This window comes from Eptatretus burgeri, chromosome 12 (assembly GCF_056783735.1).
Source record: "Eptatretus burgeri isolate ZD-2024b chromosome 12, Ebu_testis_v1, whole genome shotgun sequence".
NCBI lineage: Eukaryota > Metazoa > Chordata > Myxini > Myxiniformes > Myxinidae > Eptatretus > Eptatretus burgeri.
In genome coordinates this window covers 38,027,372-38,048,902 of record NC_140972.1, presented here as the reverse complement: position 1 = coordinate 38,048,902, position 21,531 = coordinate 38,027,372, and the positions used below count along the sequence as shown (strand labels likewise).

Sequence of the window (21,531 nt, the reverse complement as noted above, 5' to 3'; positions counted from 1 at the left end):
ACCCTTTAGCTGATTTATTCCCTTTTGATCCTGAGAACCTTTAGACCTTTATGCCCCATAAGTCACCTGAGCGACCTCAGACCTTAAAACTATTTAGACCCCTTACAGCCTTCAGACAGATTAGACAGCTTAAACCATTGACCATTTCGAGCTTCAGACCACTTTGACCTTTATGTATTACAAATAAATTACAAATATATCTACATATATCAATCACTAATATTACAAATACATTTGTACAAAAGAAAATTTTGAATTATGATTGGTGTAAATCATGACAACACAGCAAATCTGTAATGTAAATCTTTGAAATGACGTGTAGAGAGGCGAGTGTAGTGAGCAGATCCACACTAGTATAATTTATAAAGTGCAGACCACAACTCCTTTAAAGTGATATTGTACTTATCTCACATTCATCCGAGAAAGAGTGATATCACGGCAAAGTGAATCCATTATTAAATAATGGATTCCTTCACAAAAGCCAAGTGGCGAGTATTGAAAAATTTTTGCAAAGCCTTAGTGGCAGAGGATTAGGATTTCAGAGTTATTTAGTTCATTAAATCTGAAGAAAGATCTAACTTTAATTTTTTTTTTAATATGCAATGTTGAGGCACGTATGAGAGCGAACACAAAATGTACAAGGGGAGCAGGAGACAGGAGGGCTGGGAGAAGAAAGGAAAAAACAGTGGGGAACAGAGACATGAGGAGATTTGTGGAAGGGAGAGGGATTGCGCAGGATGCATGGGGATAAATAAGATGGATACTACAGGGACTTTCAGGAAGGAAAGCAGGGAATTTGAAGGAGATGGGTTTGGGGTGGATTAGCGGGTGTAGAAAAGATCGAGGATTTGGTGGGGGAATAAATAAGATGGTGGTGAACAGCTATTTTATAGACCAGGGGGGAGGGGTGGGATTGAAGAGTGTATGGGAGTTTGTTCCAAAGGCGGGAAAAAATAGGAATGAAAGAATGATGGTGAGCAGCGATTCTTGATTTTGGTAGTTTAACCAGAAGGGGGTTGCTGGCGGACCTTGAGCACTTTGCGGAAATATGGGGGGACAGATAGCAGACAGAGCGGGGGGGGGCAAGGCCAGAGAGGAGAAGGTGGAAGACAGAAAAACCACCGACCTGCCTGTGATGAGAGAGTGAGAGACCCAAAGACTCTGCCTCATCGCGGGAGATAACAATGATCCTAAATGTCTTGGTTTCCACAGCGTGAAACCGAGAAAGGTGAGAGACGGGAGCACCAGCCCAGAGGGGATAGCACTACTCCATCAGGTTGCGGATGAAAGCTTTGTACGTGGTCAGGAGCTCAGGTGTGCCAAGAAAGGACTTTGCAGGATGGAGGTTACCCAATCGGCAACTGGCTTTAGCCACCAGCTTGGAGATGTAGCTTTCCCAGTGAAGATCATGGCAGATAGTGAGACGCAAAAGTTTGTGCAATGTTTAATTTTAAATGCATCATTACTACAGGATTGCCTTTATCGGTGATTAGATAAGTCGCATAAATGCCAATCAATGGTCAAATACAGGGTGTCCCAAAAGTAGTGCAGTGAATTTGATTTTGAATATTTTGTAAAGATAATGCCAATCAATTGTCAAATACAGGGCGTCCCAAAACTAGTGCAGTTAATTTGATTTTAAATATTTTGTAAAGATGATGCCAAAACAATGTGATTTTTCACTACACTACATTTGGGACACCTTGTATAATCCTCAGATGTACGATGGGTTGAAGGAATAGATCACCTATATGGGCGCTTGCAGTACTCAATCGCACCTTTGAACCTTTCAATATGACATGAAATAAAGATTCATATTTTCCAAACCATTTTCCACTCTTTTTCAGAAACATACAAATCCATATTTTGAACATGTGTCCAAATTTTAGTTTTTAGATATTATTTTCACCACCCCTCCATGCACATGGATATACTTAATAATTGATCTACTTCTAATAGTACAACTACTTTAAAGGTGAGTAACTGAGTATTTCAAACTTCTTGTGAGGTCAGACAGAAAATGTTTTTTGGTATAAGCTTTCATAAACTGCTGAAGTTTGACTGAACGTGGCAGGAATTGGGAATTTGACCAGGGTGGTGGCGATAACTCACCAACTCTCTGCAAAATACACCACTGAATCTTTGATGTCCACCTACAACCAGCGTGGGTGAACGGATCCTCAGGTTTAACGTCCTCCTCGTGGATGGTGCACACATTGCTGCATTGCCTTGCATAAGAAATACCAAGGTGACAGTTTCTAGCTGTGCCCACATCGAACCCATGCGATACAGCTCAAAACCCATCGTGCACACCTTATCTTCCAAATGCTCATGGCTTCATCATTGATGCTCGTGGAAATTAACGGACAATTATTTTTTTCTTCAAAACAAGTTGCAGTACTTGGACTTCATTTCAACAACCTTGGACCTTTATGCACAGGAGCAAAACTCCCAGCCATGGACGTACACATTCCTCATGTAGGCGCGTGCTTTGCCGAATGGGTGCAGACAGTCGGTAAAAGCAGTCTTTGTAATCAGATGGTGTTGTTGGAAGTCGTTGCTTAAAATATGATGTGCATATAAAACTAAATTCTTATAGATTTTCAAAAGAATCAAGCAAAACAAAACCTCAAAAGAACATTCTGAAGTTTACAATGAAGCTTTATACCAAAACTAATCTAAACATGCTACCTGACAAGCTGGACCATGGTACTGACGATCATTGACAAGGGACTCACAAAATGTATTCAGTTCCAGCAATATCAGCAATATCCTGTAGTCATCGCAGGCATTCATTGTGGATGTCACAATTGATTGGTTCAATGACTGTTGCTGGGGTGGGCAATGCATTTTGAGAGTTGAAAATCACGTGGCTTAATGAAAATAAATTCAACTTCAACATCATTTAAAGGCAGCTGATGGGGTTTTTGATTTGTTCAACGAAAGCAGATTGTTTCTGAGCCATAAATTTGCCTGATAATAAATATGACAGACTATTTTGTTTAAGTGTCCAAGAGCATAAAAATATTGTCACGTCTAAGGCTCCGTTGACAAGGTGTTCCTCAACGCCGGGACCTTTCATCTCGGGAAATGGCCAAACGGTCTCTTAATGCACTGCGTTCAGTTATTATTCTTTACCGTTCCCCAAGGTTGCCCAGATGAGCCAAAATTGACGGCCCATGCACGGGAAGCAGATGGCTCGAACACATTTTCTTACCTTTTAAAGGGTTTATTTTATATCGAAAAGTACACAGAAGAGGGTAAGTGAGACGCTCTCATAAACGGGACGAACCAAGTGAATCAAAAGTCGCAAAGAGCAGATTGGGGACAAGCAAACTTATATACAATGATGATTTTAAAAATAGCAAAACTTAAACTACTCTAGGTGCCACAGAACACACTTTTACAACAAGATAACAATGTAAGTGGGAATTTCGCTTTATCTATGATGTGCAGGGTGGACACAGGATTTAACACAGCCCACTTTGGAAACCAGATGTGAGACAACGAGAGCCAGTGATGAAGTCAGTCCAAAGATGAAGAAAGCCAAAACAGAGCACGATGAAATGAACCAACCATGAGGAGCGCCAGCGACGACCCGCCCCTCAACCAGCCACCGTGGCCCTCTCCTGGTCTGCCTTCCGTCCCCTCTCCAGTCCCTTCTTTTTCCTCCTCAAATTGCTTCTTTGGACTCCATGCACATGGAGTTCTCCTCTCCTCTGAGGTCGCATCTTTCCCTCTCCCAAAACAGGGTGATACAAGCTAGGGTCAATAAAAAGTTTATTCACAAACATCCCCAATAATGTTCTGCCTCACAAAATCCTCCGTGATCAGCTTCTCATCCTCTTCTTTCTCTTGAGCGGAGTCCTCCTGGTCTGCCATCCGTCCTCTCTCCACGCCCTTCTTCCTCCTGAAAGCACTTCTTAAACTCCGTGCACGTGGAGTTCTCCTGTCTTCAGGAAGTTGCTTAATTATTGGCTCCCTGCACGTCGAGTTCTCCTCTCTTTCCGAGGTCGCTTCTTTCCCTCACCAAAAACAGGGTGATACAAGCCTGCATCAATCCCAAACTTCTTCAGAGAGAACCACAATCATATTCTGCCTCACAAAACTCCTCCTTGAGCAGCTTCTCCTCCTCCTCCTCCTCCTTCTCGGTGGACTTCCTCTTGGGCGCACCCATAAAAATAAATCTATTGTCACTTCTGGCTCCACAGCACACTGCGTCGCCATGGCTGGCCTACGCTGGCCAGAGAGGCAGTGATGGCATTTCACACACACTTTGCATACCTGGCCCTGCCCACAAACAATAGGTGTTTATGCCTACAATATTACTCTGACTATCCTGTCTATAAATTGCATATGCTGCCTCCTAAGTGTGACATTTTACAAGCCGACTTACACTGACAGGTCCCTGTTACATGGTAATCTCACCTAATCGAAACTCATGGGCCATGTTACACTTACGACAGTTGAACTATGGATCTCTCCCCCCCCCCCTACATCCACGTAACAATATATATATATATATATATATATATATATATATATATATATATATATATATATATATATACATGTTAAAATGGAACTTCTGGCTTTTATATTGACAACATTATAAAAAGGCAACATAGTGATGACATGATGGGGAAAGGGAGATGATAGTCCTTTGTTACAACAAGCAAGATAATGAGTAAACAGCAAAAGAGCAGAGACAGAAGGGGAAGAAACCCAATAAACTTAAAACAAAAAGGGTGAGTAAGGGAGAGTCAATGAAAGTACAAAGGACCACAGGTAGGGATGAGAGATGACACGAGATAATGGTGCACTGCTTGCTTGAAGCCCTTGGTGGAAGAATGTAAATGAACCATCTCTGGAAGGCAGTTTACACAAATTGGAGAAAAGAGTGGAAAATAGAGTGGAGTTGAGCAGATAGCCTACATTTTGGGAGGTTAACCAGGAGCAGGTTACTGAGGGGGTTACTGGAAGAACACGTGTGTCCCAGCGGAGCTGCAAGGGAGCTTTGGAGGGCTGAGAGAGAAGTAAGAAGCTATAATTGCGGAGAGGTAGTAAAACTGTATTGCAAAAGACTTGCTTGAGATGTGAAACCAACGGCCTTGTGTTTCATCCTCATCGCCGAAGATGCCAATTGAAGATGCCAATATTGATAGCTTTAGATTCCACAATATTCAGAGAAGAGAGTGATATGATACTGGCACGATAGTGCACAGGGAAGAGTACTACATCATTGAGTGATGAACAAAGGCGTTGCAGGCTCGGAGTAGATGTGGTGTGGCCTGCTGTCATTGAGCCAAAAGGCCCGTGATTGCTTTGTAATCACGTGAAGCACTTTATTTGTGCCTTTTGTGCTAAATGCCACAAGTCCTTCACCTGGCCTTGCCTGTACAGGGGATTTTACACAATGCAACCTTACCCTCTTCTACTCCAAGGTTTATACTCACCGCCTCCTTGATGCACATTTTACCGCATATGTCTTACCTCTAACAGATAACGAATACAACAGTAATTATACCCAACTTGATCACGTGGTCCTTACTATTCTTACCATATTCTAGCTCTTATGGATGCCCTCCCTCCCCTTCCACATAACAATATGTACATGGTTTGGGATTATTTCACAAAGTAGGAACAACTAACAAACACTGCCAATGATTTTCATGGTGTGGCGAATTAGAAACAGTACATTATAAAAGTCTACTTTGTGAAAGCATTTCCCCACATTAAAACCAAGATGAATACTGAAAAGCAGTCAACAAATCAATCGAAGGAAAATCAAGGTAATTGTGGTTTTGTGTTTCTCTACAAACCTCAATACTCTGCCACCTCCTCCCCCCCCCAAACTCAAACCATCACCTCACCACAACCACCTCAGATTTCCTCTCTTCTCCCCTTCTCCCATTCATTTTTTTTATTCCTGCACTCCCAATTTCTGAGCTGTATCTTTCAGAATGAAATTTTGCATTAATAATGTAAATAGAGAGAATGCCGGGTCGACATAATTTTTTAACGATGACCTCATTTTTATGGTCATGACCATGAATAATAGATATTTTAGCATTTTTCACCAAATCTCGACGAAGGTTTGCACGATCAGAACAAAGTTGCCCTCACAAGATAGCCAAGAGCAACATTTACGTATAATTTACACCATACCCCTCCAGGGTAATGATCAAGGTGAAATGATGGTCAAAAATAATAACGTGGTCAAGGTGAAATGGCAGTCAAAAAAAAACAAAAAAAAAAACATTTTTTGTCCTCACTCAATTTTGCCATTGCAGAATCTCAAAGACCGCTTGGCCTTCCAAGATGTTTTTGCATCATAATAGTGGACCTGCACTGAAGTTATGCACCTGATATTTGATAATTGTCCTCGACATATTTTTTAGTCTCGTCCAGAAGGGGTTGTGACACTATAGCAACACGTGTGTGTTTTTTTGTCGTTGATTGTTATCTTCATTATTCGTGGGTTTTTTTTTTCACACAGCGCAACCTTACCCCATTCTATCCACCTTTGTTTCAGTGAAGGATCGTGATTCATGGGCTAAATTGTGAAGTTGTGTTGTTCTCAGAGTTTTGTACCGAGGGCTCTTTTCAGGATCGACACTGAGTACCGGACAGCCTCCAACTGCAGTTCGTTTGTGGTAATGTTCCCAGGAATGGTTTGTAGGATCCTTGTGAGGTTCTTCCTTATCATTCCTGTTGCTCCAATTATCGCTGGTGCAATTTTGGTGCTTTTCAGCTTCCAGGATAATTCCACTTCATTGTTGAGGTCTTGATATAAATTTTGGTCATTTTTCTGATTTCTGCATTATTTAAACCAAAATCACTGGATAATGAAACCACAATTAACAATGCCTTATTTTCCTTTTTGCATCTGAATACTATGTTCGGTCGCAGTGCTTTGTTTTCTATGTTCATGCTGGATGGAATCATCAGGTCGTACGAGCATTATTTCCTTGTTTTCAATGATTGTTTTTGGTTCATGTTTCCATGAGTTTTCAGGAATTAGGACATTGAAATTTCTGCAGATGTGACATTGGATTACTCTACATACCTTGTTATGCCTTTGGGTGTACTGCTGTTCTGACATGACGTTTTTTACATCCCAATCGGAGGTGACTTGTGCTTTCTGTTTCTACCTTGCAAAATCTACACTTGCCGATTGGTTCAGTCCTGCCACTTTCAGCCATTCATGTAGTGTCCTTGGAATTGGGCATTTATTTTGATTCATTATATGTCCCAATTGAGTTGACCATTATTTATTTTTATACAGCTGGCATCTGCTTGGCTGCATCATTTTCTGGGGGTATGGTTGTGCCACTGATGCAATGCCCCTTGTTACCAGTAAGCTGGTACACATTTTGCCAACCTCAGAAGGATGACAAGCTGAGTCAGCCCACCTAGTGTTAACTCAATGGTTTTGGCCTCAAGACCCAAAGATCTGAAATCAACCACCTTAACCTTTAAGCCAACACCAGGCCTGAAATGACCTATTCACCATTCAAGTAAGCCTTCTTTGTCTACCCCCAATCTGTCCAACTCTTTTTTTATATTTCCCTGCTCTTTTGTCTCTCTCCCAGTTATCACTATATATCTGTTGGTATTTTGTCTTATATTTTTCTTGTCTTTTTTTGCAATTGTTGGGGCTGTATTGGTTGCTGTTTTGGTTTGATGAGTGACATCTTCTCTTTGCACCTGCATTTGGAAGTTTTTTTTCAAGGTGAGTCAGACATACCTTTGCTGGCTTGTTGTGTTCATGCTTGTGAACAAAATGTATTCAGTAGTCTGCTGAGCTTTCATCTATTCTGCTAATCCTTGAGTCATCACTCTGTACACATGGTTGAGTTCCATCAGGCTGCTGCCTCCTCCTTTTCTCAGCAGGTACATTATTGGGATGCATTGATTTTTGTAGAAAATTTTGTGGATAGAGAAGAGTTTCCTTATTCTGATGTCTAGTTTTTTGATTTCCACTTGTAGCCAGTTTACTATTCTACAGCTGTATTGGATCACTGGTACTGCTCGTTGGTTGATGGTTTTTCCTTTGTTTCCTGGAAAGAGGTACCTTTTCAGGACCATCCTCGTTCTACGCAGGTATTCTTTGGAAATTGGTGTGCACATTTTTGTGACATTCAGTATTTGGTCACCCTCTTCTAATCCAAGGTATTTGTAAGATTATTTGTTGTCCAGTTGTTGTATCTAGGTCAATTTGTATGTTGTCTGTTTTTGTTGGTCTACCTTGCACGAAAGTGCACTTGGCACACCTATCTAGGCGAAATTACATTTGGATGTCATCAGAGTACCGTTTCTGCCAATTTTTAGTCATTTGGAACAAAGAGTTCTAAATCATCCATGTACAGTAGATGTGTCACCTTTCTTGTTTCTTTGTAAGTTTTCTTTTTGGATGTTAGGGTGTATCCCTGTCCTTGGTCATTAATGAGGTTACTTTGTGGAACCAGTGCAAGGCAAAACAGGAGTGGGGTGTGGGGGTAGGGGTGGGAGGGGGAATCTGAAAATCTCTGGAAAATCCTCTTTATATATTTTCTGATGACTCCATCCTCTGCTGTGATATCCCCCATCCTTCAGATAGGTAGGCTGCAGCCTTTTCCCTCTCTTCAGACCTTGGCAAAAATCACATTCTGGTCAATCACTTAGAATATATCTTTAATCCTGACAAATCTCTCACTATCTCTCTCCGAAAGAACAGTCTCGCAAACCCTTCGATCTACTTTCTTAACAATCCTCTTGAGGGAGTTCAGTCATTTATACTCCTGGGTCTCACCATCAGCCATGCTCTTTCCTGGGCAAACCACATTTTCAAAGATGGCCTCCAAAGCCAGTTGCTGACGAGGAATCCTGTGTCATACAAAGTACTTCCTTATCCACCTACATGGCCTTCATTCACAGCTTGATGGAGTACTGCTCACCCTTCTGAAATGGTGCCTCTGCCTCACACCTTGCTCAGCTTGACACTGTGGAAACCAAGGCCTTCAAGATTATTGGAATGTCCCACGACAAAGCTGAGTCTCTGGGCCTATCACTTTCACATTACAGGCAGTTCAGTGGTCTCTGTCTTCTACCACCTACTTTATGGTCTTGCTCCCTCTGCTCTTTCCGTGCTTTGTCCCGCCCAGGTTTCTGTAGTGCGCATGTGGTCCACCATCAACCTCCTTCTGGTGAAGCTCCCAAAATCACGAATCACTGCTCACCTCCACTCATTTGTTCCTCTTTTTTTTCTTCCACATTCTCTTTAATCTCATTCTTCCCTCCAAGTTTTCAAGACAGCTGTCCATTACCATCTCAGATCATCCTCCATCTCAAACCATGATCTTTTCCACCCCTGTGAATCCTCTCCTTCCCTACCACTAAACACACCCGATCCTTCACACTTACCCATTTTTCTTTCTTGAGAGTTCGTTTCTATATTCATCCTGTACACCCCATTTTTCCTTCCCTGCCCCTCATTCCTCCCCACAAACATTATTTCTTTGTCTCCTTATATTTTGTCCATCAAGGCTGCTGTTGATGTGGATGTGGTGGCCTCTCTCTCTCTCTCTCTCTCTCTCTCTCTCTCTCTCTCTCTCTCTCTCTCTCTCTCTCTCTCTCTCTCTCTCTCTCTCTCTCTCTCTGTTGTTTTTTTGTTCTGTTACGTCGTGATCTGTTCAGTGTACTAGCTCTTCCACGAGCTTGAACTTGTATTCAAAAAACACAACATGTTCCTGTTTAAGTTAATCAGCTACCAGTGAAATAAAGATTTTGTGTCATTGACCTGCTGATTACAAAGCCAGGTTTCTGAGGACTGAGCAACTTTGAGCTGTATAAAACTAACAGGGTAACCAGAGGGCATTCAAGAAATGCACATGTGATCAATTTACAGGGAGAGAGGGAATTTAAGAATGCAGGCCGAACCCCCACAGGAAAATATCTCAGCTGGCATGGCCAAAAGGGCGTGTTCATGGAAACAACTGCACACAAAATGCAGTGGAACAAAACAGTTAAAGTCAACCAAGAGAGGGTGTGATGGGATTTAGGAAAAAGATTATGTCAGAGTGTGTAAAACTGCACATGATATGGCAACCCACTCTCAGTCAATCCTTTTGGGAAAATATCCTTCAGGATTATTGCCCATGGTTCAATTAGGAAGTGTCTTAAAAAGAATACATGTCAAAATGATAATTATAACGCTTGGAAAGATATCAATAAGGTTAAAAACAAAAATTAATAATATTATAAGACATTCTTCTTGTTCTAGATGTTAATTTTGTCAAATGTATGCAATTGTTTACAGCGGAGCAGCAGGTAATCAACACGGTGTTGATTCTTGTGAACAAGCAACAAAAAAAAATAAAAATAATCATGCAGCGATTGGTATTCACTATCAAACATAAAATTTTAAACATGAATGTGAAGATTTTCTAAAGTTACACAAAGATAAAGAACAAGTTTGAGTGTGGGTGAGGGTTACAGACTTAAGGATGGAATGAGGGGGAGGGAGTATGGGGGTGACGTTGTCAAGATAGCCAATCTTGCTCCTGCTTTTACAAGTATGGAAGCACTAAAGAAGATGCCAGATACTCCTGCCATACCATCACTGAGACCATTGAGACAGTGCATTCCTGAGAGCAATTCACATCGCTATCTAATCTTATGAACGGCACTCCCTGAGACACCACAAAGTTCATTGCAATCCCAGTCGAAGCCACAAACTTGGATGCCGCACAAAGACGCCACAAGCGATCCCAGTTTAAAACCGCCCTGTGGACCTATAATGTAATTCTATACCTCTTATCAAGACAAAACATCTCAAGTTGGTTGTGCTCCTGTGATTTTGCCATTTTGTGATCTCTGCATTACGTCAACATGATGTGCCTCAAATACACTCGGTTTGTTGCTTAATCCCCATTTATTTGAAAAAGACACAGTGGGACAACCGGTGCAGGGGTCATAACATTTATTAAGTGTTCAAATATGCTAGAAATCTTTACCCTCCCACTCCTCGTACCGGTACAAAGTACATAACACATGCAATAATTAAAGCTTTCAACCTTAGGCCAAGCATCAAGTACTGTATTTGCTTTCATTAACATCCAGCAGAATGCTAGTAGATGGGAAATTATATTTACAAAAAAAAACTTAAATGGGAAATCATATAATTTAGTAAACAAAACACTTTGTTGATCAATATAAATAAAAACAATGCACAGAGCAAGATAATTCATTAATAATTTAGTGAGAGATATAAATGGGAAAACAAGCAAGACAAGCACAATGACTCTGTCTTGTTCGTAAATTGAAAAGTCGATCATTAGGCTTTCCTTGGACTGTTGATGAAATAAAAAAACGAACAGCAAAACATATTGTCACGTGCGAGAGTGTGTGAACTCTCACTTACTGGTCCATAGGCATGGGACGTGGCACCAGACACCAAAAGGGTGATCGGCCAAATTCAAAGTCGTACGTGGAAAATACAATACTGTGCATTCTTTTTTTTAAACAAATGGCTGCTTGCTGTTCAAATCAACCCAAATGGTGGAAGGAGGAGACACACTCATCCACAGATATAGCAACGATTCAAAACTAAAAAGAGAAGTTGGTGACAATAAAAGAGAGCACCAAACATGAGACACCAACAATCACGAACTTAGCACACAAAAAGCAAACTACAGTATCATCAAAAAGGGCAGAATCAAAGCCTTTACACGTGAATCTCAGATTAACTATTGCTTCGAGTGTGGTGATGACAAAGGATGGGGAGATAGGGGCGTGCAGATTATTAAATAAACTTCAAGCCGGGGATAGTATCTCTGCTGGTGCATCCACAATAGGTGCGGGCAGGTTGTTATGGAGGTGTGACAACCTTGTTTTGGAGAGGCAACAGGCATGGGTGCGGTGATTCAAAATCGAATTTAACTTTCTTCGTAAGAGAACCAATTTTCTCACTTCAGAATCAGGTATAGTCTTTGAGTGTCGGAATGGAATTTCTAAGTATTGACTGGGGAATCGAAATGCCACGCACTTGTATTGGTGACGTTCCATGATCCATTTTTGATGGCAATGCAAAAAATCATTATCAATATTAAAATGTAATTGTGATAGTAACACTTATGATATTTAAAAAATAGTCCAAACCCCCAATTACTACCATGCCCACAAAGCCCTTTGTGTGTGAATTACTGATTTCCTGCCACCTGTGTAGACAGGCATGGTGAGGGAGTTGTTCCTCATCAGGGATGTGTGTTTATTTTTGCAATTATAATGTATTAGCAGAGTCCCGCCCTATGGGTGATCTTGTTCCAAGCATGCAACACGTTCTTCTGACGCAAACTTTTATTTGGGGGGTGTATAGGCAACTGACAGCGCTGTGTAGGCAAAAGAAACATGAAGTTCTGTGCATGAAGCAAAAACATGTGCCCTGCTCATAATTCAAAACACTTCACTGTACTGTAAAATGGTGGAGACTTGTAATACCATCCCCCACCTTGAGGCGGCGCTACACGAGACACATTTAGAAAGAGAATTTGCATCCCTCCCCCTTCCCCCCAATATGGCCAGCAAAATTTAAAACTCCCTGATACATTAATTGGGGATTTGCTGATCCTATGTCGCAAGTCTGGATGGAATCGGCCCACAACTTTAGGAGGAGTAGCATGACAAACAAATACACACACAAACACCGGTCCAATAATTATAGTAAGAACGTGAGGGGGAGCACTCGGGAGAGTGCAAAACCTCCGCCGCCAATACTGCTTGGTCACTCAAGTGAACCTGATATCATATTCATTCAATTTGACGTCAACAGTGCTCAGAGAGTTATAGTTTGCAACTTTCCCTTTTACTTTTAACTTTTACATACTCAATTCATTCGTCATAACTAGATTCCTTGAGACAGAAATTGATTTTAGGTGGGTATATCCACCTGAAGTTCCAAAATCAGCCACAAATATAATTTTGGCATGTTTTTGTTGGAAATCACTTATAACATGCAGAAATGAAAAAAAAAAATCGAAATTTTGTTGAAAAAATAGTTGCAAAATTTTTTTTTTCTCTAACAAATTTATTTATTTTTTGGTTGGAAATCACTTAAAACATGTAGAAATGCAAAAACGAAAATTCAAATATTTTTCCAAAATGGCCGCCATGGCGGCCATATTGGATTTTGGGCCAAGTCCAAAATATAACGGCATGATCCTTGGACCATACCTAATCTCCCCACCAAGTTTCGTCGAAATCCGTTGAGGAGTTTTTCCGGAATACTGTTCACAAACAAACAAACAAACAAATAAACCAATGCCACCCACAGGGTGACCGGTATCTTGCCAAAAGGTGACCACGTGTGACTTATTTAAGGTCACACTGAGGTGAACAGAGCTGCTATCCACCAGGAGCGACTCCTTGAGGAATATCTGCCTACGAGAGATTCCGATGAGAATCGTTCTACAGAGTAACCATGAAAAATATGCGTTTGCCTCATAACGTCACCAAATGACGTTATAATGTCTCAAGCTTGACATATCTAGAACGCACTCATCGAGGTGTTCAATTTGAGGTACTACACGATATGGTTCCTAAAACTTGAAAATTTGACCTTGGGGTCAAATATATTTGACTTGAGGCGCTAACCATGAAGGTCAAGGCCAATCGCCACCAAAAATTAATCAGCTGAGCGCCAGACCATGAACTATATTCCCATGAAGTTTGAAGACGATCCAATCAAAATTACTAAAAAAATAAGGGTTTCGTCGACTCCCCTGATTTGCGACAAATGACCTTGACCTTTGACCTTGACCTTCAAAATTTTATGCGCTGAAAGGGACCTCTATAGGCCTCTGATATGCGAAGTTACAAAAATTTCCAATGATAACTGTGCTCTGCAGAATTTTTTATACGTGATTACAGACAAACAAAAAAAAAAACATACTTGCAAAAATTGCTGACTAACATATCTTGCAAAAACGTCGTTTTGGCAAGATAACAAACAGGGGTGAAAACAGTAACCTCCGTCCACCTTTTGGTGGCATATATAATAAATAAACATGCTGTTGTAGTAAAAACAAACAAAAAAAAATCAGTGTCATTATTATTGTCAATTCTGTTGAGAATGCAATGTACAAGAAAGATCATGTGTGCATGTTATCAACAGATTTCAGAAAAATGTTTTGTTTCTTTACCAAAAAAAAAGTATTTGTTGATGATTATATTTTCAATGTGGTTGATAAAGTTGATTTGCAGCAAAGAATCTACTTGTTTTGGTGGTTTTTGGTTTTGGTGGCATTTACCTGTTTTTTTCACGAATGCTTCACAAGTGTCACAAGATTATATGGCTCGTGGAATTGCTGTCATACAATTCACACATACACATGCAGACAGAGAAATCGGACAACACAGAACTTGAGATAAGTCAAACACAGTTGGTAACCTTGGGTGAAGTGACATAACTTTACAAGGAACTCTAAGTACTGGTGACACCTTCTTGTGATGTAGTTTTTCTCTTCGCAGTCAGTTGGCAATTAAGAAGAAATCACCTTCTCTCTCCCATGGGATGCCAACCTATGGGGCTTATCTGTGCTCTGTGCTCTAAATGCTGAATTTTAAGGGAGGAAGCAGCACGTACCATTTATAAAGTCTTTCTTACGAGTTGGCCAAGATCACCATCGAATTGTTGACTTCCTAGACTCAGAGCGGACACTTGAACCATTATGCCACTGAGTGTGTTTAAGCATGCATTGGATTGGTGGGTGATTCAGTCTAAAACTTCCTCTATACTAATAAATATCAGTGTGTCAGTGTGTGTCTCCTTCATAGCTCCAAAACTATGAAATCTAATGACCTGAAACTTCTCATGCATACAAAGGGAACTCCAAGGAAGTGCATGAATGAAAATTGGGTGTGTGAGTTAACTTAAACACCCCTTTTGAAGCTAATTAACACCCTTATTTAATTATCCTCTATCAAGGCTCATCGTTGGTCACCTTGCTGTCACTCGCTGGGGTCTAAATTCGCCATTTTTGAGGGGCCTGCTCAACAATGCCTTGGAAAAGGCCGCAATGATTTCTTAACCCTTTGAACCCTGGCAGCTGGTAAAATGGCCGCTATTCAGACTTCTATACATCCAAGCGGCCAGTTTACCGGCAGCTGTTCAAACCTCCCTGTACTCGAGGGACCGGATTTTTCTTCAGGGAGCCCAGGGTGGGGTAGCCGAAAGTCCAAGGAGCTCAGGGTTCAAAGGGTTAATGATAAAGTGCTCAAATGTTTTTTTTTTTTTTCTTTCACTTTCCTCACTCATATCATCGAATGCCTCATCTTCATTTCTACAAATCGCGACATACATCACAATGCTTATAAATGCCTGGAGATGCCAGTGCTCGCGACTTTATTTCATTTCTGCAAATGTGATAACCTCTAGAATCTCCTCAACTGAGCCAAATTACAAAACTTAAACTACATAATTGACCTCAGGAGCAGTTCCAACTGTAAAAAAAAAAAAGTGTTCAGTGTCCAATTCGGACATTTTTTGACACTCCGGGAATCTCCGGGTGGTGTTCGATAATGACTGATGGGCGATCCCTAATCGCTTGTCAAGCTTGCTGTTCCTTATCAACTCTTTCATTGGAGTTCCTGCTTGAGTGCTTAATCCATTTGGCGAGTGCTCTTCATGCTGTTTCAACATTATCATCGATAGGGCCGTTGGCACTATGGCCGTGATCATTTTCATAAAAAGCGAGCACTCCGTGGCACATCACGGCAATACAAAACTTGCACAGACATTTCTTCTACTAAAAGCGGCGACATCTCAGATCAGCAATATATATATATATATATATATATATATATATATATATATATATATATATATATATATGTATATATATAATGGGTGTAGCCTCAGAAATGAAATTAAAATCATCAATTTGAATCCTCATCCTCAGGTTTTAGTTTCATTAAATTTTGCTTTGTTGAAAGGATATCCAGAGAGATGTTCGTTTGCAAGCCATGGCAAAAGTACCCGCACTGTCCCTCTGCACAACACAATCAAAAAGTACATCGATCGACCTACGGTTCTTGATCAAGCCAAGTCTGCTGTTCCTTATCAAGCAATGTTTGTTCGCCATCGCAAGACAGTAGTTGCTGGTGTAAATGACTTTTTCATCACAGCTGCATCATATATAATAAGCACGTGTTCTATTGTCTTACTTAAATCTGACAAATGTTTAAAATGTAACTTTCCAATCGGAGCACCGCTTGGAGACAAACCCCCTGATGGAGTACTTTAGATAGAGGTTATTTGGGGAGAGTGCTTTCCAAAGCCCAAGCTTATTGCAGATTCTGTAGGGAATGTAATGGCAGATGAAGGAACAGCAGGTGGGAACTCATTCATTCATTCATTCATCATTAATTCCTTACACCTCATGTTCACTCTGTGAAATTGGATGTATTGCGTGTTCATGAACAAATGTTGAACTTGCTGTGAATCAACTTTCGATCCATCCATTCACTTCATCCATACTTTACCCCAATCTCTTTGTTTGTCCTCCCCCCCCCCCATTCTCTCCTCCCTCTCTCACCCCTCTTCCAACTTTCATGAAGCAATAAACAATGGGTGGTTGTGATACGTTCCCATAGGTGGTAGTGTTGTGGTTTGGAGGTGCTTATGTTGTGCTGTGGTGTTTGTTGTGTTTTGAGCCAGGAGTGTGCAGGTTTGGAGGATGAGCACTTTTTTGGCAGTCAGGGTTGCTACTGGGTTAGATAACGCAGTATAAATTTTGGGGATTTGGCTTGGGTTGAGAGATTCTGGAGCTTACCGCATGTTGGTTTTAAAAAGTGTACTTAAATTAAATAAAGGCCCAAAACACTGGTGTCTCCGGTAATTTATAAGCATTGCAGCTGGAGTGTGATGGGCTCGAGAGTCTCTTGGCCTGAGCCGGGTTTTGGGGTTTGGACTGTGGGGTTGGGTTTGGTGGCGGGTCCGGCTGCTGGAGAGCTGTTCATTTTTCCAGTTCACATGTTATTTGGCACTCCAGGCATCTCCTGGCAGTGTTTGATCCCCCCTCGGAGAGATCCAGTTCCAGAGTGGATAAACAGGGTGCAGCCGCAGTTGGAGTCGCATCGCTAAAGGGAAGCACACATTGTAATCTCTTTTAAAATGATAAATGCTGTTTGAAAGTGACTGGCGGCTTTGCTATCCTGTTTGAACATGGTGTTTTAACGTACTGCATTTCATTAATCCTGTAATAATGCTGGCAGACGGGACGATCCCACCAACTTCTCCTCAAGTCACCCTTCCAAATGCAAGTCAAATCAACCCCCCCCCCCCCAACCCACCTCTCCGTTGAAGTCCCACTGTTAAATTAAAGTCCAGAACACCCACCTCTCCTCACCACTTCCCTCTCCTTGCTCCACCTTCTCTTGCTCCCTTCCTTCCCTCCTCTCTCCCCCTTCCTTGCTCTCCCCCCTTCCTCACTCCCCCACCCCTCCTCACTCCCCTATCTCTCTATACCCCATCCCCTCTTTGCACTCCCTTTCCTTCTCTTCTCTTCGCTTTTCTCTTCTCTCTCTCCTCAATATCCCTGTCAGTGAAGCAACGGGTTTTAGTTGCTCGTAATTCATATGTTTGAAAACTTTATGAAGGATCTATTGAAAAACATGATTATTTCGATGAGTTTATGGCCTTTTAAAATCATTTCAGTTTCGATTACTTAATGGAAATATGGTGTCACCAGTAGTCCGAAAAAATAACACCACTACCTTGGTTAATTGTGCTCTCAAATATTCCTCCACCTGATATCCATCGGCACAACATAACACTCAAACAATATCACAATGCCCAGCCCAATCTAAATCTCCCCATTCATGAAGACAAAGAAAACTTTCCGACCTTAAATCACAGTCAGAGCCCTCAATGACTTGGGATTTGTCATCCAAGAGCACTTCCGATGACCCTGAGAAAATACAAACTAACATCCAAAACAAATACCTGATTCCCAATCCAAATGAAGAGCATCCTTGATTCGATCTATCCCACAAACAATGGTCCATATTAAACCGGAATCTCACATCCTATGCTCGGATGCGTCACTATCTGTGCAAACAGATAAATGAAGGAAAGTCCAGCATGTGACTGCAGGAACCCTGACCAAACCATGGACCATATAGATAATGGAGGAAATTAACAGGATGTTGACTGAGCTATGTGGGAGCTGAGCTACAGTGGGAAGCAAAGATAATCTGACATTTTGTGCATTAAACCTTTGGACACTGAGAAACAGAGGGTGAATGGTTAATGCCTGAACCATCAGCATCTCCTTGCTTTCCAGGGTGTTCAGCATGACTCAGTAAATGTTCTGTGGATTCCATCCATCGTTGTGCCGGTCCACTGATGCAGATCGAGAAAAACCTCATCAACAAGACTAGTTCTGCATTCTCCACGGACCATATCTTTAACGGGTGCAAATTGCAGAAATTCAGTGGAAGCATTGGAGCAATCCACGCAGCCACAACTGATGCCATTTACTTGGCTGTTAAACCTGAACATGGATATTTTGAGTTGCTATTCATCAAGCCATACGCAAGAAGATTTACTGTAAACAAAAAGATAATCTTCTTGGAGCAGTAAAAATAAAAGTGGAGCATTTCCCTTTCAACAAAAAGCTGGGATTTTTATTTTCTCGTTGAAAAAAAAAATCAAAAAAAATCAGAGCACCAGATCTGTTAATGACCTTTCTTACCATTTTTTGGTAGGAAATGGTAAGAAATGCTTTCACAAAGGGAAAATGGTTAGAAAGGTCATTAACAGATGAAATGATTTATCCTGAAGGGGAAGATATGCCTTGAACACATAAATAAAAAAGTTGTGACAAATACTCCCTGGGATGAAATCAATAATGTTGTTGTTTGGGTTATTCAGCTGTTAAGATGATTTTTAAATCACTGACCCATCAATGCCAAAAATTTAACTTTTGTTTAACTTGCAGAGTCAAGATTTGTGGAAGAGCGAGAACACAGAACCCCGGATCAGGACGCAACAGGACAAAAGGAACAGCAGAAAGAGAAGGGGGGAAACACCAACAGCAGAACTGAGGGACAAAAGAGATGGAGATGTCCAAGAAAGGGATGCGGGTAAGGATGAGGGGTTAGGGCGAATGCAGGGGGTGGATAATATGAACACAGAAACAAATACTTAGGAAGAAAAAAAGTGGAAATTTGGGGAGGAGAAGGGGTGGTTTAATTGGGGATAGAAAAGATCATCGTTTGAGGTGGAGGATGTTTCATAATTTTTAGTTTAATGCTATTTTTTTCACTTTTCATGTGCAATGCTTCACTCAGTAGTAAATTTAATGCTAATTAGCCAGAGTGTTTTTGTTTTTCTTTGTGTAGGTAGTCGAGGTTTGTGAAAGAACGAGCACACTGAACGGATCAATAATTAACAGACAAAACAGGATGGAAAACAAACATACATGGAGAAGGAAACTCCAAGGAGGGAAAACTGGAAAATTAGGAGGGATTTGGGTGGGGTTAATGATGGTAGAAAAGATCATGGTTTTTGGATTGGGGATGATCTGAGATGGTGATGAACAGCTGTCTTGAAGACCTGGAGCGAAGAATGAAATTGAAGAGGACATGGAAGTTGGTTCCACAGGTGTGAAAAAAAAGAGGAACAAATGAGTAGAGGTGAACAGTGATCCTTGGAATTACGCATTGCACCATTACCTAGGATTTTAATGGTCACATTATATTACAAGCAGGTTTTAGTTAGATTGATAAGAAAAGACATCAAACCAATTCACTTAATGGTGTTAGGTCTTGCAGCACTTTGACAAAATATCAGCACTTTGCTAATTTCTAAGATGGACAATATATCAATTTGGACAAAAAAACCCTTTAACACATGAAACATGACTTTTAACCTGATAAGTTAATGTGCACATTATCTCTTTAAATGAAAAGGGGACTTGGTTGGGGGCAATTAACTTATATTCCATTCTTTAAGACCCCTCCAAAGAATTCTGGTGACTGTCGGTCCCAAATATTACTATATCAGCGACGGCCTGCTCACATTTCGAAGCTGGGCTTCAAAACAAATTCATGCTGGACATTCTCTGTATTTCCTTGTCTTTCTTGAACATTCTTCAGTAACACAGTCAAGGCCACTGTATGCAATACCATGGAGTATTCCTTACCATTTTGGGTTGGAACTCCAGAAAACGAACTTTACATTTTACATTACAAATATGCCAACAGGATGAACCATGAAAATAGGCTTCAACAAGAGAAATGGTATTAATCCTACAAGCTGGTAAATTATGTGACGGGACTTTCAAAATGACATATGAACACAAACGAGGCCTTTCATGCATGCACTGTGTGCGATTTCAGTGTTTCACTTCCACCAGCCAGGGCACTTTTAACCTACCGTTGCTCGGGCAAAATCTGCAAGTCAAAAGTCGTTTCAACATTTAAACGATAAAGTGGCAATTTCAAAAGGGTTAATTGTTGCGTTCCTGGAAGTAAATTGGACTCAGAAATATAGGAAATATGAGAAATCCCCGTGGATGAGAGGTGCTGAAATGCCACCGTTTTCTGATACTCAAAAGCAGGCGATGAGGCACATGTACACGCACGCGCACGCACACCACACACTTCTTTCAGCCATAGATACAAAAATAGAGCACAATTTCTCTTGTGGCATCACAACCAAACACAAAATATATTTAAAACAGCCTTCACAGCAACCAGTCCATACCACCTCCAACCACCCCCACCCCCCACCCCATTCTCCTAGTAAATATTAATTGAAAAGTTTATTTCAAACTTATCCTCCACATTCACAAACCCCAGATACGACCTTCCCATCGCTGTTAAGAAGCACCCAAACCAGATGCAAGTGTCTCCCTCGGGGAAGTCTGCCTGGAACATCTGACTCTCATGTAAATATCGCTGGTATGATCTTTGTGTATTTTCACATCGTTTAGATGTTGTTTGTTGAAGAGTTGGTAACCATTACTTTGTTGGTAATGACACACGGCATTGTCTTTACAATTGCAGAGTCTATTAAATAAGTCACCAAACCTGCCATGATCACACGAGGCACTCCACAAAGGTCAACGTCCACTCATGGGCAGTGGTGGTCGAGGATTTGTGGAGCATGCGTGTGTCCAGTTTCACAACAGTGTGTAAGCATTCCCCTCAGCAATATAATGGAAAACAATTATGTTTTATAAGCATTTAATAATGGAAATCGAAAAGGATGACAAAGAACAACTCCCGAGCCTACTATGTTACACAAAAATAAATAAACGGAAAGGACCTCGCTTTTTTTTTTAAAGTATGCAGAGTCCAGGCTTGTGGGAGAGCTGGAACACAGAGGGTATCAGGATGTGACATAACAAAAGGAAGAGCAGAAAGAGAAGGGGGAAATGCCAACAGCAGGGCCAAGGGAGAAAATCGGAGACGGACAAAAACAAAGTTTTTCTCAACAATCCTTTTGAAGAAGTCCTTTCATTGAAGCTTCTGGGTGTCACTATC

The 21,531-nt window shown here is 41.0% G+C and overlaps 1 protein-coding gene and 1 long non-coding RNA gene across 10 annotated transcripts in view; one reads left to right on the top strand and one right to left on the bottom strand.

Annotated features, from left to right (window-relative positions):
• Positions 1-21,531, bottom strand: part of LOC147015434 (actin-binding LIM protein 1-like) — a 283,326-nt gene that overhangs the window by 120,692 nt on the left and 141,103 nt on the right. The window lies entirely within an intron of this gene.
• LOC147015435 (uncharacterized) lies at positions 18,253-21,017 on the top strand. 2 transcript variants are annotated; one of them, XR_015050333.1, is made up of 3 exons: positions 18,253-18,453; positions 18,981-19,125; positions 20,845-21,017. It is a non-coding gene; the product is annotated as an uncharacterized LOC147015435 (long non-coding RNA). The 2 variants fall into 2 exon arrangements; XR_015050332.1 differs by lacking the exon at positions 20,845-21,017 and adding an exon at positions 19,384-19,828.